The sequence below is a fragment of the Rhodnius prolixus genome, unplaced genomic scaffold (genome assembly GCF_049639745.1).
Source record: "Rhodnius prolixus isolate KJV_2025 unplaced genomic scaffold, Rpr scaffold_8, whole genome shotgun sequence".
NCBI lineage: Eukaryota > Metazoa > Arthropoda > Insecta > Hemiptera > Reduviidae > Rhodnius > Rhodnius prolixus.
The window spans coordinates 3,338,478-3,354,770 of record NW_027411593.1 but is presented as its reverse complement, the minus strand read 5'-3'; the positions used below and the strand labels follow the sequence as shown (position 1 = coordinate 3,354,770).

Sequence of the window (16,293 nt, the reverse complement as noted above, 5' to 3'; positions counted from 1 at the left end):
AGTTCTCACCTCCAACCACCTCAAGAGTCTCAAAGACTGTTCACTTCTGGTAAAAATTAAGTTTCAAGAATAATACATTTTGCGTAATACTTTTTTTTAGCAAGAAACTTTTAGCATTTTCCTTTTTGCAAGAAAATGTTTTGAATATATAAAATAATTAGAAAATCTATTCAAAAAAAATGTATTTTCATTTTCATTTTTATTTTTGGCGCGTCATCTGAACTCATTTGGCGTTCGGATCTTTTATAACTGCACTAACGCCCTTTTTAAAAATTTAATATTATTAAATTAACATTGACAAAAATATAAACTAATTAAAAATAATATCTCTTCTTTTATCTGAAAAAAAAAGTACAAATAATTGAATTTAATATGTTCTTTGCAGAAAAATTAAATCAAAATAATATGACAAAGGGTATAAAGGGCCAAAGTAATTTTAGTCAGCAGCCTTGATGCAGCCCTTTGATGAAAAATAAATAAATTATGTTAAAAATGTAGTTCTTTTTTTCTTTTTCTTCTTTTATTTAAAAAGACAAACTTTTTTAGTTTTCTGTTGCCTAGACAACTGATCTTCAAATAATGATACATTTTATCATCTAACTCATCTATTATTGAAGATGATGTCTTTGAGCTAAAATTTCATTTAAGTAGTAAAGTAAAAAAATTGCCTATTTTTTCAGGCGGAGCTTAACGTCCAACTACCAATTAGGTATCGTGGACGGAGGCGACTAACAAACATACTTTACTATAAAATTCTCATATAAACCATTGGAATATAGTCTAGTACCGCAATACATCTTAGCTGCGCTGGTTTAGCCTATAACCGCTCGTCTATCGTGGCGATTAGCTAACTATACTTTACTATAAATTTCTCATATAAACCATTGGGAATATAGACTAGTACCGCAATACATCTTAGCTGTGCAGATCTAGCCTATAACCTCTGGGCTACCTGGCGATTAGCTAACTATACTTTACTATAAATTTCTCATATAAACCATTGGGAATATAGACTAGTACCGCAATACATCTTAGCTGTGCAGGTCTAGCCTATAACCGCTCGGCTATCGTGGCGATTAGCTAACTATACTTTACTGTAAATTTCTCATATAAACCATTGGGAATATAGACTAGTACCGCAATACAACTTAGCTGTGCGGGTCTAGCCTATAACCTCTGGGCTACCATGGCGATTAGCTAACTATACTTTACTGTAAATTACACATATAAACCATTGGGAATATAGACTAGTACCGCAATACATCTTAGCTGTGCGGGTCTAGCCTATAACCGCTCGGCTATCGTGGCGATTAGCTAACTACACTTTACTGTAAATTTCACATATAAACCATTGGGAATATAGACTAGTACCACAATACAACTTAGCTGTGCGGGTCTAGCCTATAACCTCTGGGCTACCGTGGCGATTAGCTAACAATACTTTACTATAAATTTCTCATATAAACCATTGGGAATATAGACTAGTACCGCAATACATCTTAGCTGTACAGGTCTAGCCTATAACCGCTCGGATATCGTGGCGATTAGCTAACAATACTTTACTATAAATTTCACATATAAACCATAGGGAATATAGACTAGTACCGCAATACATCTTAGCTGTGCGAGTCTAGACTATAACCTCTGGGCTACCCTACCCTCTACAGTACATACGAGAATATACGTATATGTATAGGTTAGATTTCAACTTTAAATTTCCTTTGGGTACCCAACTTCCTTTAGTTAGTATACACATGTATACTCGTATATGCAACTTTTAATCGATAAACTTTTTTACTTTAAAATCGATTAAGTTCGAAACTGATAAAGAGATTTATTGTGGTTATGCTTTTCTTAAAGGCGACTACAATACAATTTACAGCTTTACAAACTTGATCGTGAAGGTTGAAATACTATTTAGTGAGAATTCAAACTATTTAGTTTAAAAAAAAAAAAAAAATTATTGTAGCAGTTTAATATAATAATAATCTGTAAAATTATTTAAAAGTATTTTTTTTAGAAATATTGTTTGTTATGGCCTAAAAGTGTTCATATAGATATTTTTTGTTAGCCCATCAGAAAATAAATGAAATTTTGAAATGATAAATGTTAAATCAGCGTCCATAAACTTCATAGTAAAATAATTATTTCACAATTTTTGTGAAGGTAAATATAATTTACCTAAAACTGACAAACTTGTTTTACAATCGGTGATAGCTGGGGGGGGGGCCCCAAGTTTTGTTAGGGTCAGCAGTTTTTAAACACGAAAATAATTTTAGATTGAACAAAGTTTGCTAACGATATATACCCCCTTGTCCCTTGTACATTCTCCAGCTCCGTGCAAACCGGAAATATGGCCGTCGTGTCCAATTTTCGTTTAATCGTCAAACCGGATTCTATTCTTTCTTTACTTTTTTTTCGATCTCAACAACTTTTCGATTACCTACAAAGATTTGAGGTCAATTGAATTTTGAAAAAGTAGTTTCTTTACAAATTGATATATGTGTTTTGCCTTTTCTATATTGCTGGAGAGTGACATCAGCGAAACTAAAACAGACGCTGCAAGTTCAAACATGATTTCCTAGTTTAGGTGCCCACCATCTGATTGGGCAACAAAATCAGCCAGTCACAAGTGCCCACCTTACAAGACCAATTGTGTAAGCTTTTCTGAAAAACTTGATTTCCCAATTTACCCATAAATAGTTCTATAGTATTGATTAAGATTTTCTATGGAAAATTCTATTAGCGACATTATTTCTATTAGGTGATTAGGTTTTTCTCTGAGTGCCATTTTTAATACTACTTGCCAAGTCTTAGGCCTTGGATTTTATTTAAACGGTTAATATGAGAAATTTAAAGTAAAGTATGTTTGCTAGTTACCACGATAGCCGAGCGGTTAAGATACTAGACCCGCAAAGCTAATATGATTGTTGGTTAGTCGGTTCGATTCCCGGTGTCTAGGACTTGGATTTTTATTTATTGGTTAATAAAAGAAATTTACAGTAAAGTATGTTTGCTAGTCGCCTCCGTCCATGACACCTAATTGGTAGTTGGACGTTAAGCCCGCCTGAAAAAATAGGCGATTACTTTACTTACTACTACTTGCCAACCATATAATAATAATAATAATAATAATAATGATAATAATAATAATAACAATAATAATTAGGGAAGGGATTAGCTATGCGGTTAGCATACTGGACTCCCACGCGGAGGTCCCGGGTTCGAATCCAGCTGCTGCCCCTTAGATTTTCTCTTCCTAGGAGCTTCTTACAGCTCACTGTCCGGTGATGGACAGTGTTGTCTGTAACGAGAGAACACTGTCCGGAGGCCGGCAGTGCACTGGAAAAAGCTCCGGGCGCTAATAACCTCAGCTGTTGATGCGCCAAAAAAAAAAAATAATAATAATAAATAATAATAATAATAATAGGTTAGCGTATTGGATTCCCAAGTGGAGGTCCCGGGTTCGAATCCAGCTGCTAACCCTTAGATTTTCTCTTCCTAGGAGCTTCTTACAGCTCACTGTCCGGTGATGGACAGTGTTGTCTGTAACGAGAGAACACTGTCCGGAGGCCGGCAGTGCACTGAAAAAAGCTCCAAGCGCTAATAACCTCAGCTGTTGATGCGCTAAAAAAAAAAAATATAATAATAATAATAATAAATAATTATAGTAATAATAATAATAATAATAGGTTAGCGTATTGGATTCCCACGTGGAGGTCCCGGGTTCGAATTCAGCTGCTGATTGATGCGCTTCCCAGAAGCTTCTTACGGCTCACAGCCCGGTGATGGACAGTGTTCTTTGTAACGAGAGAACAATGTCCAGAGGCCGGCAGTGCACTGAAAAAAAAGCTCCGGGCACCAATAACCTTAGATGTTGACGCGCCTTAAACACTAAATTAAAAAAGAAAAGAAAAAATAATAATAATGATAATAAACGAGCGGCAGGACAGTTGGACAGTTGTAAAAGGGTCTAATTAGATAGACCATTTTTTATGTACAGCTTTTTGTCAGTGAACCCTTTTTCTTGTATTTTTTTTTTTAGATTTATAAATAAATATAAAAACATCTTTTCTATGATATTGCTTGGACTTTTATTTTATTTTAAGCAAAAGAAAACTTTTAAAGACTACGAAAGACTAACGAAAAAGTTCTAAACAACTTTTGGGGCCATAAAAAACATCGAAAATAACCTCTCTCTCTTTTTTTTCCAAAAGTCGTCATTAGCTGATCTCTCAAGTTGAAACTTTATATACGATCGGTGTGTGTGTGTTCGTTAGTGTGCATTAAAAAAAGGGAAAATGGAGAATAAGAGGAGGCGGGAGGGGGAGGAGAAAAAGCAACACTCAAAGAGGAAGAGGGTGTGGAGCGGATGTAATAACTTTTTTGTTTCTGCTTTCTCAAGAAAGTTTGCATCATTCCAATGATTTAACGAGCAAATTTATCTTGTTTTCATGTATATATACTTTTTCTTTTTCTCATCGATGCCATCTTAATTTAGAGGTGCCTTTTCCTTTTTCTTTTTCTTTTTTTTTACGTAACTCAAGGGCAGACAACAACAAAGTCTTCTGTGTAGGTTAAGCAATCGATTTGTTGACACAAGGGTCGGTCTGCCAAATTATTGGAAGAATGTCCTTAGATTTTAGCAGTGGGAGGATGCACATTCAAGTCTATCGCTTTTGATTGAGAATAATCTCACACCAGATTTTCTCGCATAATTATTATTTAAATAAAGTAAAATAACAAATCACTACAAACATTATCTAAATAACAAAACTAAAAACTTGACGACAGGAAATAGTGTGTGAGTGAGTTTCCTGTCAGAGATATATATATGCTCCGGTTTGTTTTAGCTTACTTTTGGCTGATGATGATTTCCGGTGAGCGGTATTTATCTTTGAAGGGTAGCGGGTTATTTTGGGTAAATATTATTCCGGAAGTTAGTAGTCGTCTCAGCGATTGCGACGGAAATGAATTGCTTCTGTGATTATTTTTTTAATGGATTGCGGGATTGTCTAGCTAATTTGTTTAATATAATATTTGGCAGGCAGTGGTCCCTTACAATATTACAATAATTAGTAATTAATTTTAGCTTAGAAGAATAAGTAGGGTAGCGGGTAGGGAGGGATGAATGAGTGAAGCGAATGTATTTATAAGTAAGAATGGAGAGTGAGTGATATTCTAGTGATAAGCACCTAGACAATGCCTGGCTGTATGGCGGAAGCCAATGCTACAAAAAAGGCAAAAAAAAAAAAAAGGGTAGCGGGTTATTTTGGGTAAATACTCGTATTATTCCGGAAGTTAGTAGTCGTCTTAGCGATTGCGACGGAAATGATTGAATCTGTGATTATTTTTTAATGGATTGTGCGATTGTACAGCTAATTTGTTAAATGTATTGTAATATTTGGCGGAAATGAATTGCTTCTGTGATTATTTTTTTAATGGATTGCGGGATTGTCTAGCTAATTTGTTTAATGTAATATTTGGCAGGCAGTGGTCCCTTACAATATTACAATAATTAATTATTGTAACAGGAAGTAAGATTATTGCCAATTTTAGTCATTATTATTATTTGTGCCAATCTTTCGACCTAGGTCATCTCCAGAGCTTATGCTTATTAAAGATTATAATTAGTTTGACAGGTTAACATTAAAGTTGGTCTATTTTCACTTCTATAAGTTTAAGCCTTGAAAGTTAACCTAGTGCGCGCCTAGGTCGAAAGCTTAGGACAAAAATTATGGCGCAAATAGGTAATAATCTTTCTTCCTTTTAAATGAATCAGAGTCACCAAAAAAAAGGTGAACAAAGATTCTACAATTAATTATTGTATTTCAGGTGAATTATCGTGGCCTCATGAGGTCGGTGGATTGAGGTGAGTTAATTAAAAGTATGCATAAAATTTATTTTAAAAAATTTATTACAAAATATAATAATTTTTACCAAGAAAATTATAAAAGTGCTAATTTTCATCTAAGAAATTTTATAAAAAAAAGTTATCCTGAAGTTTGGACCCTTGGTCAGGTCTAAAGAGTAAGAAACATTTCACCAGAGCATTTAAGTTTGAACAGCTCTCCTTTTAACGTACCTAACTTAGACTACTCGTATCTTTAGGCAGCATCATAACATTCAACTATTTAACTATTTATTCAACTATATACTATTATCCTTTGGAAAACTTAGCATGAGTAACGACTATTGCTTCTCCTAAACGGAAGTCAAGAAAACTTGACCACCACCTAAAAGTTTAATTATTCTGTCCAGTAAAGTAATTGCCTATTTTTTCAGGCGGGCTTTACGTCCCACTACCAAATTAGGTGTAGTGGACGGAGGCGACAAGCAAACCCACGTTACTGTAAATTTCTTTCATTAACCATTAAATAAAATCCAAAGCCTAAACTAGGGGAATTGAACCCACTAAACCAACAATACATGTAAGCATTGCGGGTCTAGTCTCTTAACCACTCGGCTACCGTGGTGGTGCCTTGTTCTGTACAGTATTTAGAAAATAAATTGAAAACGCATAACCAATATTATTATTTTACAATAATTTACAATAAAATGAAATAATTAAATAAATAATTAACGCTGAATAGAAATCCCAGTTCTGTTTATCTTGGTTTAATAATTTTAGTTGAATTACTAATTAATTAGACTCAGCTGTTAAATAATTAGAAAATTGGTTTTCAATTTTAAGGCAAGAAATTAATTATTTTTAATAGAATTATTTTTCCTTATTTCATTTGACTAAATTAAAACCATTGACTCCAGAGATTTCTGTGATTTTTTTTGTTTTCCTATTTATGGCGCGCCAACATCTAAGGTAATAACGCCAATAGGCTCTCGGAGCTTTTTCCAGTGCACTGCCGGCCTCCGGGTAGTGCACCCTCGTTACAGACAACACCGGACAGTGAGCTGTAAGAAGCTCCTAGGAAGAGAAAATCTAGCAGCTGGATTCGAACCCGGGACCTCCGCGTGGGAGTCCAGTATGCTAACCTCATAGCTAATCCCTTCCCTCTTTGTTATTATTATTATTACTATTACTATTGTTATTGTTATTATTACTATTATTATTGTTAGTGAGACCTAAAGGGCTTTTAGAATAATAAACGCTAATTCCTCTTATTATATATGTAGAGCATGAATGTTCTAACCAAATTTCCGATTGGAGTAGCCTATCAGTCCGCCGGAAATACCACCAGTTTCACTTGAACTTAACAATTCTGATCTGTAACTTTTTCCCAGCGACAGCACGCTCTCAGCAACTAATTAGCTTACTTGTAAACGTAAGTATGTACATTATTTAAGCTAACTTTAATATTACTTCAAAATCTAAGGTTCCGGAAACTGTGTAAACGCGAGAAATTGAAGGTCACTTGTGAATGTTTACGTCATTTTTTTTTTTTAATTTTAGTGATTGGCTGTGCACCAGAATATTAGTAATCTTTTTGAGAATTCATTTTAATTATTTATTACACCAACATAAAACATTCATTTCATTACGGGACTTCAAGCCATGGTCAAGCCATATTCAAACAAAAGCATAAAGTTTTTTTTCATTTTTTTCCTTCATACGAAAATTCTACTTTTCTTTCTCCCCATTTCCGTTAGGGATGGTTATTGTCGCTCCCATGACGACACAATTAATCCCTATTTGCGCAATCCAGTTCGCAGATCCAGGAAGCCCTGGTCCAGAGATCAGCTGCATTAGACAGACTGACAGACAGAGCATAAATTACCACTCAAACCCAAGCTTGCAGCAATGTTGTCGCATCTACTAAAAAATGAATAAATAAATAAAATTATATAGCTGATTGTTGAGTTATTCCTCTTAGCTCACGGAATGACGTCATAGTGAAAAATAAATTATTCGAAATAATTTAAATAAATATTACATTAGCTTTTTAAGTATGAATTATTCCGAGTAAAGGCAGATTAATAATCAGTTCATGGAAGGAAATCTTTTCTTCAGCGCTTTAGCGAAGTAACTTTAATTTTGGGAAATTAATTAATTTTTCATTTGCACGGTTTTCCGCGCACGTAGGAAAAAAAAGAAAAGAAAAAGGAAAACATAGTTTTCTGTTCGCACGATATTCTGTAGCACCATCATCCGGTTACAATCTCAGAGCACAGGTGTATACTTTTAATTAAAAGAGAGAGAGGGAGAGAGAAAGAGAGAGCATTTCAATTATGTTCGTATAATCGATGTTCATATTTGTGTTGTTATCGATCACAAAGATCGTTCTTTATGATTAAATGGAGCTTTTTTCTCTCGCCATTATTAGTAACAGGATGTTTCGTAATTGTTTCAAATTTCTTCGCACTAATTGCTCGCACTGGGACATTAACCGGAAATTGGGACACATTTTCACGTTAAAAATATAACTGAAGGTCACATTTTGGGTAGAAGGGAAGGTAACGCTCCCCCCCCCCCCAAAAAAAAGCCCTTACAGTGCCCTTCAGGGTATTGATCCAAATTTGCCTACGTCATAAGTTGTGAAAACTCCAAGTTTGAAGAAAAATAGCATTTCTGGAAAAAAGTTTTTCGTAATTTTTTCCTTCTTCTTTTTTCCCAATTTCCTTGTAGCTTTCTTGAAAACTAATCTAGATGATCTCTCTAAACCTCTAGAAAATGAATATCATTATATCGACTTTCCCTGTTTTTACTGGGGAAATTCTTTTGTGAAAATTGATTTTTAGAAGGTTTTCCAATGAACTCAGTTTGTGATTATTTTCTATGAACACTTATGAAGTGAAGAAAAGACTTCCTTCCATGAGTTCATAGTGGGTCTAGTGGTCTTACTTCTATGAAGTAAAAAGTAAAGTAAAGTAATGTCTACTTCTTCAGGCGGGGCTTAACGTCCAACTACCAATTAGGTGTCATGGACGGAGGCGACTAGCAAACATACTTCACTGTAAATTTCTCATATTAAACATTAAATAAAATCAAAGGCCTAGACACAGGGAATCGAACCCACTAAACCAACAATACATATTAGCTTTGCGGGTCTAGTATCTTAACCACTCGGCTACCGTGGCGCCTCTCTTTAAATGTTGTTTTTGCTTATTATGCTGTTTTTACAACACATTATCTATGGGCGGAGTGTTGGTCTAGTGCAGTGATGGGCCAACTACAGCCAGCGGGGCTAACTCCTCGGCCCAGTGAAAGGTTAAATCCGGCCCGTCACATATTTCATAATAATAATTAAAAATAACAATTAACCTTCAAGTTTTTTAACACATTTTGAAAAATTTGAGGTAATATTACGAATTTGGCCATTGGTTGCGTCAGCTGACTTGAAACTTGCGTTTGCGATTTGAACCAAAATTATGACGAGCTATTTTATCAAAACACTCGCAGCTTCATACATCGTATTAGTTTAATTTTTAATATTATAAATATTTCTTACACAATTAGTGTATTTTTTTAAAATAAAATAATTATAATGGCCCGTCAACAATTTTCTTTTTAATTTTTGGCCCCCTCCTAAAAAAAAAAAAAAAAAAATTCTATTACTTGGTTTAGTGGTTATGCAGCGTGACCTCTTGGTAAGTGGCAGACTCTCAGTTCGAAACCAGCTTGTAGTTACTTTTTAATTGTTAGAAAAAATATTAATAATAAATCATGTGCTTCTACCTCCCGTACACAACTAATTGGTAAAACTGGTAAAATTGGATGGTAAGCCCCAGCTGGTAAAATAGGCTCACTTTTACACCTCTTTGTTTTACCATATAATATTTATTGTTATTCTGCAATTAAGAGGTTGATAAAAATTCGAATTAGCTTTAAGAAAAAAATTTAAAGAATTTTGGTCACTTACGCTTGTCAGAATTCCAATTTTTTAGGGATCCACCTCAGAATTTTAATGTTACTAAATGGGCCCCTCCTCCCCACCCAGTTCAATTAAAACAACTTTTCTGGACTCAAATGACTTCAGACCTCTCTCTCTCTGTCTCAACGCCCTACTCACTCTTTCTCACTCACACTCACACAGACAGTCCAATTAGGCGCCACGGTAGCCGAGCGGTTATAGGCTAGACCCGCACAGCTAAGATGTATTGCGATACTAGTCTATATTCCCAATGGTTTAAATGAGAAATTTACAGTAAAGTATAGTTAGCTAATCCCACGGTAGCCGAGTGGTTATAGGCTAGACCCGCACAGCTAAGATGTATTGCGGTACTAGTCTATATTCCCAATGGTTTATATGAGAAATTTACAGCAAAGTATAGTTAGCTAATCCCTCGCTAGCCGAGCGGTTATAGGCTAGACCAGCACAGCTAAGATGTATTGCGGTACTAGTCTATATTCCCAATGGTTTATATGAGAAATTTACAGCAAAGTATAGTTAACTAATCCCTCGCTAGCCGAGCGGTTATAGGCTAGACCAGCACAGCTAAGATGTATTACGGTACTAGTCTATATTCCCTATGGTTTATATGAGAAATTTACAGTAAAGTATAGTTAGCTAATCCCACGGTAGCCGAGTGGTTATAGGCTAGACCCGCACAGCTAAGATGTATTGCGGTACTAGTCTATATTCCCTATGGTTTATATGAGAAATTTACAGTAAAGTATAGTTAGCTAATCGCCACGATAGCTGAGCGGTTATAGGCTAGACCCGCACAGCTAAGATGTATTGCGGTACTAGTCTATATTCCCAATGGTTTATATGAGAAATTTACAGTAAAGGATAGTTAGCTAATCCCACGGTAGCCGAGTGGTTATAGGCTAGACCCGCACAGCTAAGATGTATTGCGGTACTAGTCTATATTCCCAATGGTTTATATGAGAAATTTACAGCAAAGTATAGTTAGCTAATCCCTCGCTAGCCGAGCGGTTATAGGCTAGACCAGCACAGCTAAGATGTATTGCGGTACTAGTCTATATTCCCAATGGTTTATATGAGAAATTTACAGCAAAGTATAGTTAGCTAATCCCTCGCAAGCCGAGCGGTTATAGGCTAGACCCGCTCAGCTAAGATGTATTGCGGTACTAGTCTATATTCCCTATGGTTTATATGAGAAATTTACAGTAAAGTATAGTTAGCTAATCGCCACGATAGCTGAGCGGTTATAGGCTAGACCAGCAATATTAAGATGTATTGTTGGTTTAGTGGGTTCGATTCCACTGGTCTAGGCCTTGGATTTTATTTAATGGTTTAATATGAGAAATTTATAGTAAAGTCGTCTCCGTCCACGACACCTAATTTGGTAGTTGGACGTAAAGCCCCGTCTGAAAAAAAAATAGGCAATTACTTTACTTTTTTACTTTACAGACAGACCAATTTACACAACACACACCTCCCTAACACCAACCAAACTTCCGGCCCTTAGAGATTTCCTCGTAGCTCACGGTGATGGACATTGTTTTCTGTAAAGAGAGCGAACTGGTAAAAGAAATTCCAATTTGCCAAAGAACCTCAGATGTTGACAAGCCACCGAAAAAAAAAGAGGGAAAAAAACCCCCTGATGTCTCGCCCTTTCTTTCAATCTCAGTGGAACACATACTTCCGGCGAAGATCACTATTTGGAAAATCTGATACAATTGCAGCAACTTCCGGTTGCAGTAATTTTTAAATATTCAAGTGTTACGCATTTCGTGTTAAAACTTACAGCGGAAATCGTAACACATTACTATCAAAAATTGTGTAAAACAAAATAATAAATTATTCTGTAAAAAGATATTTCCGGTCTGATTCCCCCCCCCTTTACTTAAAAAACCTTACGATCAGGTCTTTTCATATTTTTTTTTTTTCCATTCACAGTAAATTTCACTGTTTATTTCTCTATTTTTAAATTTTTAAAAACAATTTTAAAGTTGTAGAACGAACACTTAACACTATTTTCTTTAGAAAATATTTTTACGAAATACTGAGACATTTATTTTTGAAAAATCAGCTGTAGGAATTTTTTAATTTTCTTATTATTTATTTACGTTTACAGAATTGTTTAATTGAAGTGAAATTCAAGTTTAAGATTTTGTTTTTAATTCAATTTTAAATGGTACAGATAAAAATATATAAATAAATGTTTAAAAAAATTACTCACCTATTTTTTGATGAAATATACCAATTTAAAATTCAACTGAAGACGTATTTATTTAATAAAAATATTTTAATAAAATTTTAAGTATTTAATCAAAAAAAAATTTGGCACTCAACTTAAAAAACTTTAAAAACAAATGCTTTATTTTTTAAATTCAAGAACAACACTTTCACTCATGACGTAACTACTTCCTGAATTTTTCGTCTTTTTATTGAATTTGAAAAATCCATTAAAAATTAATCAAATTTTGTTTTCAATTTGTTGAAAAATTATGAAAAAGAAACACAATTATGTCGGAAAATTGAGAAAATAACTTTGTGCTTTTTTTTTTTATTCTATTTTTTGATTAGGCAAATTTTTGATTTAAAATAATTTATTTTTGATTGAACCCATTATATATGTATATATATATATATTTTTTTTTTTTGAAAATAGTTCCGCACAGACACTGTTTATAGGGCACGAACCGACTTGGCAGTACCGACCAAAGGGTGTGCTTTGAACCTAGTGGCCCAAGATACGTAAAGTTCGGCAATATTCGTTGATGTCCGCCATTTTTCGCCACCCTTCCTGTCTTTTTCGACACTCTAAAACTCAACCCTGTTTTTTTTTAGCTTTTTTATTCTGTCTGCCACAAATATCCCTTTTTTTTCAAGTTATTTAGCTATTTGTTTGTTTATTTAGTAAATTTTTTTCTTTTTGCATCACTGATATACAGGCTACGATATATATATATTTTTTTTTTTCAGTAAAAACTCCAGGTGTTGATAAATTACTGGAAAAAAAAAAACCTGCGTCATTTCAAGATTCTTGGTTTTAACCACTTCTAAAATAACGTTTTCATGAGGGGGGAAAAAAAAAACGTTACCAAATAAAAGTGAACATCAGTTACGTGAAAATCGTTTAATTTTCCGTGAATAAAAAACTCATAGAATTAGGTTCTCAGAAAAGGATTGTTTTTTTCTTTTTTCTTTTTTTTTTCAAATAAATGACCCCATTTAATAAACGGCAAAGGGTAGGGACTAGCCTAGCTAGGCGGTTAGCGTATTTGATTCCCATGCGGAGGTCACGGGTTCGAAACCAGCTGCTGGCACCTTAGATTTTTTTTTCCCTTCCTAGAAACTTCTTACAGTTCATTGTCCGATGTTGGATAGTGTTGTCTGTAAAAAGAGGGAACACTGTCCGGAGGCCGGCAGTGCATTGAAAAAAGCCCGGATGTTGTCGCTCTTTAAATCTTTAAAAAAAAAATTAAATAAATAAAGGGCATCCTGCCATTTTGGTAAAAGGGATCTATTGTCCAGGTGCATTTCAATCTACGGACTGAAGAACCAAATTACCCAGGTTCCCTAGGGTAAGTTTCTGGAAGAGCTGTGAGTGTTGGCAGTTAAGGAAATAAATACTTTGAAGTAGAGTTTCCCCCCCCCCTCCAAATTAAAGGAATCTGAATGGGATTATAGGTAGGAAAAGGGCCGGGTGTTGGGTCTAGTGGTCAAGAGCGTGGCTTTGTAAGTGCGAGATCACTCAGTTCGAATCCGGCGTATGACTACTTTTTTATTTGGTAGAAAAAAATTGTTAATAGTAAAGTATGAGCTTCCGCACCCGGCCACGACTCCTAATTGGTAGTTGGAAGTTAAGCCCTGCCTGAAATAGAAATAGGCGATTACTTTACTTTAGGTAGGAATGATTCCTCTCAAAATCTGGTAACCACTCCAGGCTTCACTATTACTTCAGGAATAGAGTATGTGAAGTCGACCTTCATGGGTAACAACTCCCAGTGGTACTCAGATAGGCTGGGCGTGGATCCCCAAGCTCTCCAGTAGATTCCTAAAAACAGAGAGGAGCCAGTGGACGGGAATAACCACTTCTTCTTGTTGTTGCTTAATGCAAGTCTTTCTGCAACAACTGGCCCCCGTTATCCTTACTTCAATGCTTCAGATTTGCACAATTAGAACTTAGTAAACAGAACGTCTTGCCGATATGGATATCAGATTTCTCTTTAATTCAATGAAATAGTGGCAAAAATTAAGTTTTTTAGACGCCAACAATTTTTAGACTATATTTCCAAAATTTCAGCCACAAAGGCAACCATCATTTATAAGCGACCATCATGACACAAACGTAAGGCGTGTCTGCATAACCAATCAACAACACAGGCAAGCACCAACTGTCACCATAGTATATTGCACTGGACTAGTTACATTCTAGCATTATGCAAATAGATGCGCATGCATTGGGTCATAAAATCACGTGACCAATCCGCCATTACACACTGGGTGGTCGTTAGAGTGGTTTACATTCAGAGAGGAGGGGGAGAATTTAATTTTAATGTGACGTCACACTCTCATGACTTCCTCTAACTTACAAAAATTTTTCGTCAAAATCGAAAAATTTGATACATATTTAATTATTATCGATATAACATCTAATAACCATAGTTTACATTAAAATTTAACTTAGAGGGAAACCTAACCCCCCCCCCTTGAAGAATTGCAATAAAAACTTCATAATGCCAACGCTGTTTTGAGGCCTACTTTTTTGCAATTAATAAGCAATTTCTGCATCAATTTTTAAAGCAACCACTATTCATGGTATACCTTTCGAAAGGTGATTGTATGTAGATGTTTTTCATGAGTAGTGCACGGTTTTTAACATATATAATATTTTTAAGAAAAATGATGTCAAAGTTTTTGGAAAAAATGAGAAACTTGCTACGTATTTCTTATGTTTGGGCCACAAAGTGAAATACTTAATATTATTATTTTGGAATATAAATTAGATTATTTAAAAGGAAATTTAACCTTCTTTCTAATGAGCTTATTGTAATTGCTGCAGCTATAATAGTTTGAGAAATATAGACAACTATTTGCTAAAAAATGGTAACACCTTGAAAAAACATAAAATTAAAAATATCTATAAAACGGAGCCAAATCGAGCCATAGCTTATATAGAATTTTTTGTTGCAAATGATGCCCAGAATCGCCTCCCGAAGTAACGGTAGTCTTATGCTGAACACCCTATATTGATCAGAGGAACAAGATCTAGTATTTCGAAAATGGATCAAGGATTTGAAGTTGAAGAGTTGGAAAATATAAGATGGCCTCTGTGAGATTGGATAACCGGGAAAAGAAATGAAGCCTATACTGGCGGCGGTTGACAGGGGAAAAGCCACTTCAACTCATCGTATTAGTGCTAAATGCAAGCATATCTGGCTGGGCATGCTGGAAATATTCTGTACATAAGAGTGGAGATGAAAACATAATATATCAAAAATTTACAAAAATGTTTAAGATCTACAAAGTTGGTATTCCATTTTGTGTGTCTCGTATTGTCGCTTCATCAGGCGCTGAACCATGAAGTTCATTTTTTTTAAGCACCATAATGCTTGCTGGTTCTACAACAATTATAATTGAAGATCAGTGTCGGCTGACGTAATATAAATGTTAACTTTATGATTGTATTCCCTTCGGTTGTAAATTAATGCAATATTGTTTTTGGGTTAAGTGTTTTGTTTACCTGAACTTTGGGTTAATATTTCAGAACTACGTAACATTTGTGTTTGTAAACAGTAACAATGACGTCATCAGAGCGAATAGTACAGCTCTCTCTCTCTATATATATAGCAACATATTGAATTCAAATCTATTATACCAGGTGACAGTCAGTTAGTTAACTCAAAACACAAACAAACTTCTAAATAATATGAACACTGTTCAGCTCTTTGCTGAGCATGTTCATTAGACTCTTCAGGGTCCCATGAAAAGGCATCAAGCCTTTCTAAACAGTTTCCATTAGTCCATAAACACTCTGACGACTTCCTGTTATTGCTATTCTCAAAGAGGTTCGAACTCATCAATGTTCTTCTACAAAATGCCGGATATTTGAGCCCCCCCGAATTTCATTCTTTACCAACTGCCTGTAAAATCGTAACCATAAAGAAGAAGCGTTCCCTCTCTAGGATGTTACTTCTCGGGGGGGAGGAAAAAACCAAGGCCTGAGGAGCTTTACCCAGGAGCTCTAAAGTTTGTGGAGCCACAATAGATCCAAAGGGGTCGCAGTGGCTACAGGCCTTGAGGCCCGCCCTGGGTTAATCTATTCTATTCTAATCCCTCTCTAAATACGTTCACAGAACGTTTTTTTTTGTTTGTTTTTTTTTTGGAAAAAGGACTAAGTGAAAAAGGGAAAATTAGCTGAAGAAAGCTCTAAAATTCCGGAAGAACTTAAAAAGTTTCAAAAGAAAGTACTTTAGAG

The 16,293-nt window shown here is 35.0% G+C and overlaps 1 protein-coding gene across 1 annotated transcript in view; it reads right to left on the bottom strand.

Moving 5' to 3' along the window:
• Window positions 1-12,405, bottom strand: part of LOC141450711 (zwei Ig domain protein zig-8-like) — a 480,655-nt gene extending 468,250 nt beyond the window's left edge. Inside the window, exon 1 of the mRNA XM_074121414.1 lies at window positions 12,049-12,405. The gene's annotated coding sequence lies outside the window, so the exon portion shown is untranslated. The remainder of the gene's footprint in view (window positions 1-12,048) is intronic.
• Between the last annotated feature and the right edge of the window lie 3,888 nt (window positions 12,406-16,293).